General features: G+C 33.8%; 1 protein-coding gene across 1 annotated transcript in view; it reads left to right on the top strand.

The window, feature by feature from the left end:
• The first annotated feature begins 1,369 nt into the window (after nt 1-1,369).
• LOC119632983 (myb-like protein P) overlaps nt 1,370-11,066 on the top strand; it is a 45,612-nt gene continuing 35,915 nt past the window's right edge. Inside the window, exon 1 of the mRNA XM_038026160.1 lies at nt 1,370-2,981. The gene's annotated coding sequence lies outside the window, so the exon portion shown is untranslated. The remainder of the gene's footprint in view (nt 2,982-11,066) is intronic.

Here is an 11,066-nt window from a genome sequence, read left to right as displayed (position 1 = left end):
GCTGCTTTCGCATTTTTGAATACATTGGAAAAATCTAATTTTCTTTTGCTGATAAAGCATAGCCTTTTAATAGCAAAAAAACATCGTTCGCAATCATCAAGATGTAATGTTGACTTTCTCGTCTGTTCAAAAAATTAATTTGTGTGTTGTTAATTCATTTTAAAGAAAGTCGTGGTACTGAGTAGAGCGGTTGCCCGGCAGATGTTCCAGAACACCTGAAAAAAAATGCATAAAATTATTTTGGAAGGTCGAAAAGTATATACAAAGTTGTGCGCGAGATAGGCAACACCTTAAGGATATCAGAAGGCAGTGTGAAGGCGCGTTTGCCCATTTTTGATCAAATGACTACGAGCGCTGTTCAGGCGAAATAAAAAGGAGTACGAACTTATTGAGTAATGCCTGACTATTTTAATAAAAACCCTATGAGGGAGACATTTGCTAATCGCTCGCGAATTCAGACAGTTGGATTTATTATGAACGCAGTAATGGGAGTAATGGGACAGATATAAAATAAAGTCATCAAGTGTGCGTAGCTTCAAAGGCTTCTATGAAGACATGAAGGAGAATGGAAATGAGCAAAAAGTAAGACCGATATTGAAGTTAAATTGCGCCGTTATATAGAGTATCAGAAGTAGTTTTTTCTATATTGGTAGCACTGTGACAGACCGCTGATCTGTGTCAAATTTCATATTATATATGTCATTAGTGTTTCAACTGCATTTGGTTTTGTACAACGTGCGATTTTGTTGAGCAGAAAAGCTTATGTTTGCGTTAACTTCGGGAGATGAGAATTGGATCTATGCATATGACCCGGACACAACCGACCGATCGAGCGAATATCGTGCGAAGAGTGAGCCAAAGTCGCTCGATAATTAAGGTAATATTAATAGTTTTCTTCGATTATCGTAGTGATATGCTATACTATGAGTTCCTTCCTCCGGGCCAAACTATTAACAGGGAATTTTATATGAGTTTGCGAATTACTTTCAGAAACATGAAAAGAAGAAAAAAAAAGATTAGTCTTACTTTTTGGACATGGTAGCAAAATGATAGTTCACCGTTGCCTAATTTTAGGTGTTACAAATATTTGACAAATTTAACGGAGTAATGGGTAGCGGTAAAAAGAAGCAAGTAGTGAAGCGATAATATTCTATATGCACACTTTTGGAGATTCCGATATTCGTATAATATTGTGTGGAAATGCCTTCTTTTCCATTTCAATTGTTTAGATATTCATTTTTAATTATCCCTTGGTCTTTGTCGTTGCTGGGGCGGTTATTAAAAACTGTTGCAAAATTCAAACTTAACAGAGAGTTTTAAAGTGCGAACAGGTGGTAACACATTTTCAGTAAAGTATCTCGAAATTTTGTTTAAAATTTATCTCAATCCAAACACTTGGCTTACAACACATGCACTCCTTATGCCTGAATTCAGTTTATACTCAACGGTGAACGCGTACAAACGATTGTCTTTACGTTAAATTGAAAATATTTTCAAGCTGCATAAGAAGAAGCAAAAAAAAAAGAAGAAAAATGCGAATTTTTTTCTAGCTTAGCTTATGTGAACTTCTTAGAGAGATCTTAACGAGAATTAAGTGGAGTTGCAAGTTGAAAATTGAAGAAAATTCTTAATATTGAGCAACGGCTAAGACATTAAATTGCACACATAGAACACAACGCGAACAACTTACGGTTTTCTTCTTTTTGTTTTTTTTTTTTTATTTATTTTTTTTCGTTTTTGCTGTTTTCGTCTGCTAGAGACGAGAATTTAATACAAACCATTAATTCAATATGTGACCAAAACGCAAAATCAAACAAGAATGCTAACCGAAGAACCAACCAAGTATTGAGGAAAAGAAAAAAAATAAAAAAATTAAATAAATATTTTTTAAGTGGAAAAAAAAGAAAATAATATGCGAGAAGTCAATTGATTTTATGAGGAAAGCCAAGAGTAAACAGTTTTGCTTGAGGATTAAATATTTACAAGAATTGAAATATAGAAGAGGAGCTCGAAACTCCAAAGCCTAGCAAATACACTTTTTGTTCGGTTAACTTTAAATAATTGTATTTTAAATATATATTTAACCAGTGATAAGTAAATAAAAATAGGTGCATATTTGTGCTCGAATGCGCCTTTATTGTTCGAAGTGCGTCATATGTGTTTTTATGTGCGAAACGCGTGCGGGTGCGAGAAGTGTGCGTCAGTTGATTGGTGGTGGTAAATAGAAATAAACAAATAAATTGAAAAAGCGGTATCGGTTTGCTTTTAAAACAAATTTTTATATTGAAAGCAACGCACAATAACAACAACAACAACTACAGGCATAAAAAAATTGAAATAAAAAAAAAAAAGGTGGAAAAATATTCGTTAAATCAAAAAGAGAAGCCTTGAAAAAAGATTCAAACACGATATACAGAACACATGCAACTATATGTACATACAAACATGTACATCTATATGTATATAAGTTTTTATATATATACATATAAACTTGAATTTTAGTTAAAGCATCTACGCCTTGTGTTTGCTAAATTAAGCTAAAACCACTTTATTGAGCTCAGTCAGCTGCTCGAGCAGCAGCGAGAGCAGTCATAGTAGCAGCAGCAGCAGCAGCAGCAGCAGCAGCAGCAGGACACAACAGGGGCAAAATAAAAACAATACAGAAAAACATACAGATTCAAGTGGAAAACGTGTGGCGCAATGAAAAAGAACGGAGAGTAAAACGAGCGACGAACAGCAGAGACAACATAGCATTGGTTGAAGAAGTAGGAGAAGAAGAAGAAGAAGCAGAAGGCAGAGAATAAGACAGTAAGGCTGCTAGCAGTGCATTCCAACAAGTACTTGTTGTACAAGGCTACAACAACATAACCAACAAGGAATTTTTTTCGCCGTTTATTTATGCAATTTAAAAATTGTTTCTTTTTTTTTTTTTTTTTTTTTTTTTTTTATACAGTATACCCTAAAAGGATTACTTTTCACATGTATGTATCACGCATTTTATTTTTTATATTTTATTTTTCTTCAATTGATCGTAAAATTTTTAATTGTTTCATTTATATCTACATATAGAAAAGTAAAACTAGGGCAATTAAGTTTTTGTTTCTATGTAACATTATTAATTGCCATTGAACGCAACAAATTTCACAATTAACTATCTCTTTGAATTTTTAATAGGCGCGCATTTTTAAAGCAAGCGCCCATTGATCCACCAATTAAAAGAACGTTTATTAATAATTAGTAACATCTAAAATACATTAAATACACAATCATTACTAAATATCCTACATTACGTTACAGATGTTCATATAACAACTTTCCGAAATAAGGCTTTATATGGGTAGTGGTCAAAAAAATTGTCCGATCCGAGCCATTTTAAATAGTGTTTATTCTTAGGCCAAAAGAAGTCAGTCAGACAGTAATAAACTGTATAGGGAAATTTTACCCCTTTTCTATATAGGTTTTGTATTTTATCGGTAATGCGTAAAAAAATCCAATTTTTGCTTTCGAAAAGAAAGACGTTCACAGTATATATCGTACTGTGGAGTAAAAAACAGGCAAAATCAAACTCAAACTTATCTTTTACGGTGACGAACTCAAAATTCCCTAGATTGGGGAATAAATTCGATGACAGGCAAATTTGTGCGACAATTAATACACCATCACCTGTTCTCGTCACTCTGTCTTACCTAAAACCTGCCTGGATACAAGGTTTCAGCATCTCCAAGCTCTGGAGAGGTATCCCGTGTTCAAGCCTCTAACATTTTGCAAGTACAACGATAGCTCACTTCAAGGGCGACTTAGTTCTTTAAGAGAGCAGGCGATAAGGATATCGATGACATGAGCACTGACAATAGAGGTGCAAGACGTCTAGGCGAAGTGGCTGTTGATTGCTTTCTGCGCGAAATTAATTCTTTTGGAAGCTCGTCTACCGGCCATACAGATCTATTAAGAATAATCTCAAAGCTCCCAAGGGAACGATAATCTTCAACGAAGCTAGTGTACGTGATGATATTTTGATATTTCGCCATGCATACACACTCGCACGGATACATAGATAGATGGACAGTTATGCCCAGATCGAAGAAAAATTTCATATTGTTTAAAACACTGAATCCGCTTCCTTTTAATTGCTGTAAATGTTTTTTCACAAAGTAAATATATGCCCAGGCCCCTGCGGTAGGTATAACAATATGCTAAATCAACCGAAATTTACTTAAGCTGAAAATCTACCGTTTTGCTTTAGTAAGCCGTAAAGATAATCCAGAAGATCCCGTAAAGCGTATGTATATTTATGCTTCTACTTAGCTTGAGGAAGATGATCGATTTAGTCATTTTCGTCTGTTTACTTATGCAAACTTATCAGAGTAGGTTTGAAAATCAGCCGAATATGGATTCATTTGTCAATCCATATTTTACGTATATATTATAAGATATAATAATGATCAAGTAAAAGTAATGAAAAAGGACTATATACGATATGGTATATCGTATCGATATCGAGTAGTGGATATCAGAAGTTTCCACTCAAATTCGAATATAATTCGTTTTTGATTTCTTACCAACTGAAACATTTTTCGATGCTTTCACATACGTTGTATGCTTACTAACTGAGAGCAGAGCCGATAGCCTGTGTAGTGCTCAATGTCTTTTTTTTTAGTCTAAGAATTCATTTCATTAGTCTAAAATTAAAATAATAATAATAATAATAATAATAACTGAGAACAATGTTTTTACCAATTTTTTTAAATATTTAGTAAAATCTTAGCAAACATTTTTAAAGTTTTCAAAAACCTTTCAAAAAATTGCTTGACATTTCGTTAAGCCTTCGTATGCTTAATACGGATACGTAGAGTTTTTTTTTACAGATTCACTTTGTAAAAGTTTCTAAAAAAGGGTAACCTATTTACTGATGTTTTAGTTGTGTAGGACTTTGAATACAATTGGATATCATTAAGTTTTCATTTTCGAAAACTTTAACTGATTAACATTAAACAAACCACACAAGTTTTATTAGGATTTTTTATTTAGTTTTCTTTTCCTTTTTGTTGTTGTTGTTTTATTATTTTTCTTATTTTTTTTAAACAATTTACAGCCAAACCTTTATTTCCATGAGTCATTTTTTCGGGTTTTAGGCTTAACATTATTGTAATGAAAATTGAAAAATAAACCAGTGAGAAAGTCGCATTCATCTTGAGACGAATATGAAACACTCTTTGCAAGGCATTTGCGAGGAAATTGCAATGTTATTGCGATATTGTTAGACGTGAGCATGACAGGTGAACAACCGAGACTCTTGAGATAGCCCAAGCAGTAGACATTTTCGCTTCCGCCATAGCATAGTATTATTAAATGAGGTAGTTTGGTAGATAGGTTACGTAAGCTGCAAGAGTAGGGCTTACATTAACAGTAGAAAGTTACGCTTACGAACAGTTGTCTCGACCATTTAAGTTTAACTACGCTTTTGAGCTTGGCATTACCATGTAAACGCTTGTTTTAAATCTAAATATTTATCCAAAGGTAATAATTATGGAAAATTTCGCATCAATAGTCAGATCATAATCTCCAACAGCGACGAATATAAGGATTTATTGTATAATTTACTCATAATCAATGGAATGGATGGCAGAGCCAACACAGACTCGAAACTTAGCTTCCGAGTAGCGGGCGTGCTAACAAACAACCGTTATCTTACTTCGAAACACATATTAATATATATTTTGCTTCCCAAATTTCTGGCCGGACTATTAAGCGTTCCGATATGTTGAAGACACAATCGGTTGGGAAAAGAAAGAAAAATAAAACCGTTTAATATGCGCAGGCGCACCTGTCATCCAATTTTTTGTTTAGAAATTTCTTTTTTTTAAATATTTTTGCAGCTTTCTCTTTTATTTATAGAAAGGGTTGTGCTTGTGGACTAGTCATGACTACTCCCGAACTTGATCTATGAGGTTTTATTGAGACTAAATTCCTACTTACATTTCTATAGAGCGTACTAGTTCTATCAATTAGTAGGTCGACGGGTGTCGTACGTAATTTGATCGGAAATAGCGCTTGATGAAGTAGATCCATGTCTTGCGGAATCTTTAGCAAGTGCTGCTAGGTGTTTTGCGTCTTAGAAAACGAAAAATCGTTTCAAGTCGTTACCGCAAAATAAAAATCTGTATTAACATTAAAAATGAAGGTAAATGCCTTACCTTTCCAAGTAAGGCTTTTTCTTTTGCCTTTTTTAATTGCCTTGTTACGCTTAAGCGGCACATAAATGCATGTTAAATGGAGAATGCTTATGCAGGAATTAAACACCTTTGCCTATTCGAACTTGTTTTAATATAAACATTATGCATTGATCAAGTACGCGATCAATATGCCAAACTTCTAAGGAACCAGTTGAACTAATTTAGGCACTAATATGGTTTCCTGGAATGTCAGGCGATGGCTGATTCGGATGATGAATTTCTGATTCGTGTTACTGCCAAGTAGTACGGCTCAAGTCTCATCGGCAGTTAACAGATTATCCAATCAAAATCATTTGCCAACAGAGTCGTTTAAATCTGATTGAGTTGAGTTATTAACACTAGACTGCGGCCTATCTATTACTTTGCTTTGTTTTCGCCTGCGCCTCGAACTAACTATTGACCTATTAAAAGAAAAAAAAAGAAGAGACCTTGACGTTCTCTTTTACCGTTGCTCGTCGTGGCACACTTCTCCGATTACTTTCATTCGTTGTTTCTGAAATGTTACAAACCGAATACTAAAATGAACAAATCTCTATTCTTAGTCATACTCGTTGAAGAAATCAAAACTTAATCCTAAATTTAGTAGGAGTGTTTACTTTCATTTACATTATGTTGTGTTGGAATCGTTTTTTTTTTTTTTTTTTTTTTTTTTTTTAAAAAAATTTAAAAAATTTTAATTTTTATTATTTGTATAATAATTGTTACTTATTCGGTGAGGCTGTAGGTGTGAGTGTTCAATAAATATTACAAAAACAAAAAAAAGAAAAAAGTAAAAGATATATGTGAAAAGATCAAACAATGATTGTAACGAATGCCGCGTAGATTTCACAGCAGACGGCAGATATGTTAAATGAAAATTTACAACAACAAAACACCAGAGTATTCAGAAAACGAGAAAAAAAAAGAAGAGAAAAATAACACCGGCATCTGGTATTGAATTTTTAATTATAGAGTAGTGCGTGCACGAGTGTAGAACGAAGCGTTAATAAGTTGTGGCAGCGCCGGTGGTGGTGGTGGCAGTGGCGGCGGCGGTTGATAGGCCTGGTGTTATAGAGTGAAATGATTTAAGGCAAATAAATGAAAACCGTAAAATACGATATACTTTTACGAGTCGCCAATGGTTGGGTTAACAATATTTTTGTAAAAAAATACAATTAAAAAATAAATAAAAATAATAATAATAAGAAAAAAAAACAACAACGCTATAGACGACCAAACACGGCAGCATCCGAAATTATATAAAAACGTCAACATTTCGAGTACGAAATACAATTCTCATCAGCAATGGCAAATGGAAACAAAAAACCGCAAACGCGACAGCGACAACAAGAACAGCAACAACAACAAAAATAACAACAGCAAGATTAAGAACAACAACAATAATAAAAGCCACATAATGACAGCGAAACTCATATAAAAATCTTTTTAATGTTATGCCTGCCTGCCTGCCTGCCTGCCTGCTTGCTTGCTTGCTTGCCTGTTTGCTTGCTTGCCTCGTTGGCTGTAAGAAGCATCTACTTATTGCAGTGACAACAACAGCAATACCAAAATGGCAACTATATCTGCATGAAGCTCCACTGTAAATGCGACCCGTTGAGGAGACATATACACTGAAATCTGAATCTCTGAACGACATGGGAAGCATATGTTTACGTTCACGTATTACGATTGTCTCTCATGTGTGTTTGTTTGTGCTTTATGTTTGTGTGCGTAATGTATACATGTGATTTTGCTTTTGGCCCATTACACAGTGTGTAATCTTAAAGTAACCAAATCAACTAACACATAGAAATAATATATTTTTTCGGTATTGTCAGCATCAGCAAGTGAGGTGGAACAGTCAAGCAAAGTACTAAAACAGGACCCCTTCCATCTTTGAACAGCCTTAAATGTAATGCATTGAAATTAGTAATCAAGAACGTATTCGAAACGCTTAAAACATATCATCTGTGCTCGACTTTCTTGGGTTTCCATATACACGGTTTATATGTACAAAATTCTTACAGCATTTCTTGGTCGAGCTTATTACAGTCGTCATCAACATCATCATTATCATCATCATCATTATCGTCACCATCATCATTATCATTATCATAATTATGATTAGCATCATTATCACCATCATCGTCACCATCATCGTCATCGTCATCAGTAGCAGCAATAACACAAAAACATCATCATCAACATCATTTGCATCAACCTTATGGTGTTATATTGTTGTGTTGTTGTTAGTGTTTTTTTGTGAAAATTTTAAATACACTTTTATGTACGAATGTGCACAGAGTTCGTTGCCGTTTCCATTGATTGCAGTAAAGCTCGCGATTTTAATAAATGAGATTTTGCAAACATGTATGTATATGTGTTTGTTGTCTGACAATGTAATGTTTTTTTTCTCAGTGTTGAACTCTTGGGTTTGTCAATGAAATGACTTTGCAATGAAGAAATAACAAAAAGAAAAAAAACTTTCTTTTTTTTTTTTTTGTGTTTTTTGAGAGTGTGTGAGAAAAAATGAAAATAAAATCTTTTCTTTTTGTTTTTTTTTTGCTTTTCTTACCATTACCGAAGAAAGTAAATAGATTCATATACTAAGTCGATCGAAGTACTTGCAACAAAAATAAAGTTTACACATATACCTATATATACAGTGCATTTGATTAATATTAGTAATTATTTTAATTACCAGTAATAGTCATTCATTAACATTTCCAAGATAAGCCCAAGAGGAGAAAAAATTGTAGGAAAAAGAAAAAGGGGACGTTTTTTTGGAGTCAATGAGTAAATGAATTTTGCACGAAGAGTTGCTTCTTAAATAGTTTATGAAAGTCCCCCCTTTCACTCTCTTTCTCTTTCTTTCTATCTCTATCTCTCTCTCTCTCTATCTCTCTCTCTCTCTCTCTCTCTCACTCCCTCTACTTGGTCTAATTGTTATAACACAACGAAATAATTTGTGAAATCATGTACGCATCGGAGACTTATCAGGCTGCGTGGGTTTTTTTGGAATATAAAATCTGCTCATCGGCACATGTATCTGCAAATTTACCCCCATCAGTCATAAGACTTTAATAAATGCAATTCTAAATCTTTCACTTTCCCTTTTCACCTTTTTTCGCAAACTTTTTTTTTGCCCTTCCTTTTTGATATGATCAATCACTCAGGGAATGGCCATAAAGCAATGGGCAAAGAATAAGCAAACTACATAGGAAGGTAACCTGTTTACTTTCAACACTTACAAAAGATTTTAATGATTAAAATTGTATTTAAAAAACGTACGATATACGCGCGCGCGTTCCTTTTTTTATTTATAATTTTTTAATTTTTTTAATCTTTATTTAATAATTTTTAACAAAGTTGAAGCGACGATGACTTTTTTCTTTCTTCACGCTCGTTAAAATTAATAAATAAATTTTCCTTTTCCATTTTCTCTTTCAATTTTTTTCAGCGAAATTAAGCGCAATTTTTAAGTGGGTTTGAAAGTAGTTTTGAAGAAATTATTAAGACATTTCCAAACAAGCTAAATACATCGTACGAATTGAAACGAAATCAAATATGTAAAGTAATGAGTAAGATGTGGATCGTATATGTATTTATACTCATGTATATAAATATATTTCAATGGGTTGTGTGGCCGATTAGTAAGTGTTGCGACTTTCTCGATAGTGCACCCATTGGAACCCGTGAACGCCGTCATGGTAGCCGAGACTCTTCTGTACACAGTTCTCTGGTTCTCCGGCAGTTTTATAATATTTTTATGTGGTTTATATTTTGTAAAGATTTTTAAATTTATTTCTACATTGGTGTGCGTCTTTCATTCTTCCCGGATAAGCTATGACCCTTATGTAAATTCGACCAGTGTGATACGATCTACATTTAGCTCCATAAGCCGAGTTTGATTGTTTTCCCATTTTTTTTTCTACGCTTTTCAAATAACACGATTTTTCGTGTAGATTAAAATAGGCCTCTGTTTCTAAGTCGAACTCTTTCTTTGGAACAATGCAACTGCCCAGCCAGCCCTCTTTGAGATTTTTAAATATATGTATAAGAGACACAACTCTTAAGTAAACCTTATAATCCATAAATTACATTTTACACTTAGATGATACTTAAGCAACAGAAAGAGCTTTCTATTTAGAAAATGTGCTGAGCGTGCAATCTTTTGATTTCAACATACTAGAGTAAGACAGACAGACAATGTTAAATTGCATCCGTTGCCTGTTTCCATCTTAAGAGAACACCTGCCTAATATATTCGAGCAATTAATTGGGAAGGGGGACAAGGGGACATACAAATAAAAAAATTGGGATAGAAAAAGTTTAAGGCGAAGGTAAACGTCGTCCCGTAGTTAATCACTTGCAAGCTAAAATACTAAAAGAAACCACAAGAAGGCTGGAAAAACAATGCAGAGATTCTGTTTCAGCAGATGATGTGTTTAAATAGTATCCACACCGTTCCGCTCGCAATTGCACAGAAGCACATTGGTGTGATCGTTTTAATGAAGAACTCGTTTAAGACGAGATCTCTAAAGCCTAAATTCTTCGCAGTTTCTTGAAACTATGGATTGAAGTTGGATCATTTCTATTTGCCGAAATCAAGTGAAGAACGGAAAAATTTAATTTTTGAATTCGAAAGGAGGCCGAATCACGCCCACATTATATGTCTTTTGCAATGCATATGGCATAATCTATTGATGAAAACAAAAGGAATTTCTTTTGCAAGAGAAAATATCAAGGTAACAGATCGTTCATTAAACAGTGTATAGGCAAACCTGGGCACAGTTGTCATTAGCTTAAGTTAGAGAAGAAATAAAGATTTGACCATAAATGCATTCGCAATTTT

The sequence above is a fragment of the Glossina fuscipes genome, unplaced genomic scaffold, assembly GCF_014805625.2.
Source record: "Glossina fuscipes isolate IAEA_lab_2018 unplaced genomic scaffold, Yale_Gfus_2 2, whole genome shotgun sequence".
Taxonomy (NCBI): domain Eukaryota; kingdom Metazoa; phylum Arthropoda; class Insecta; order Diptera; family Glossinidae; genus Glossina; species Glossina fuscipes.
The sequence above is the reverse complement of the archived record's forward strand: the minus strand, read 5'-3'. Positions and strand labels throughout refer to the sequence as shown.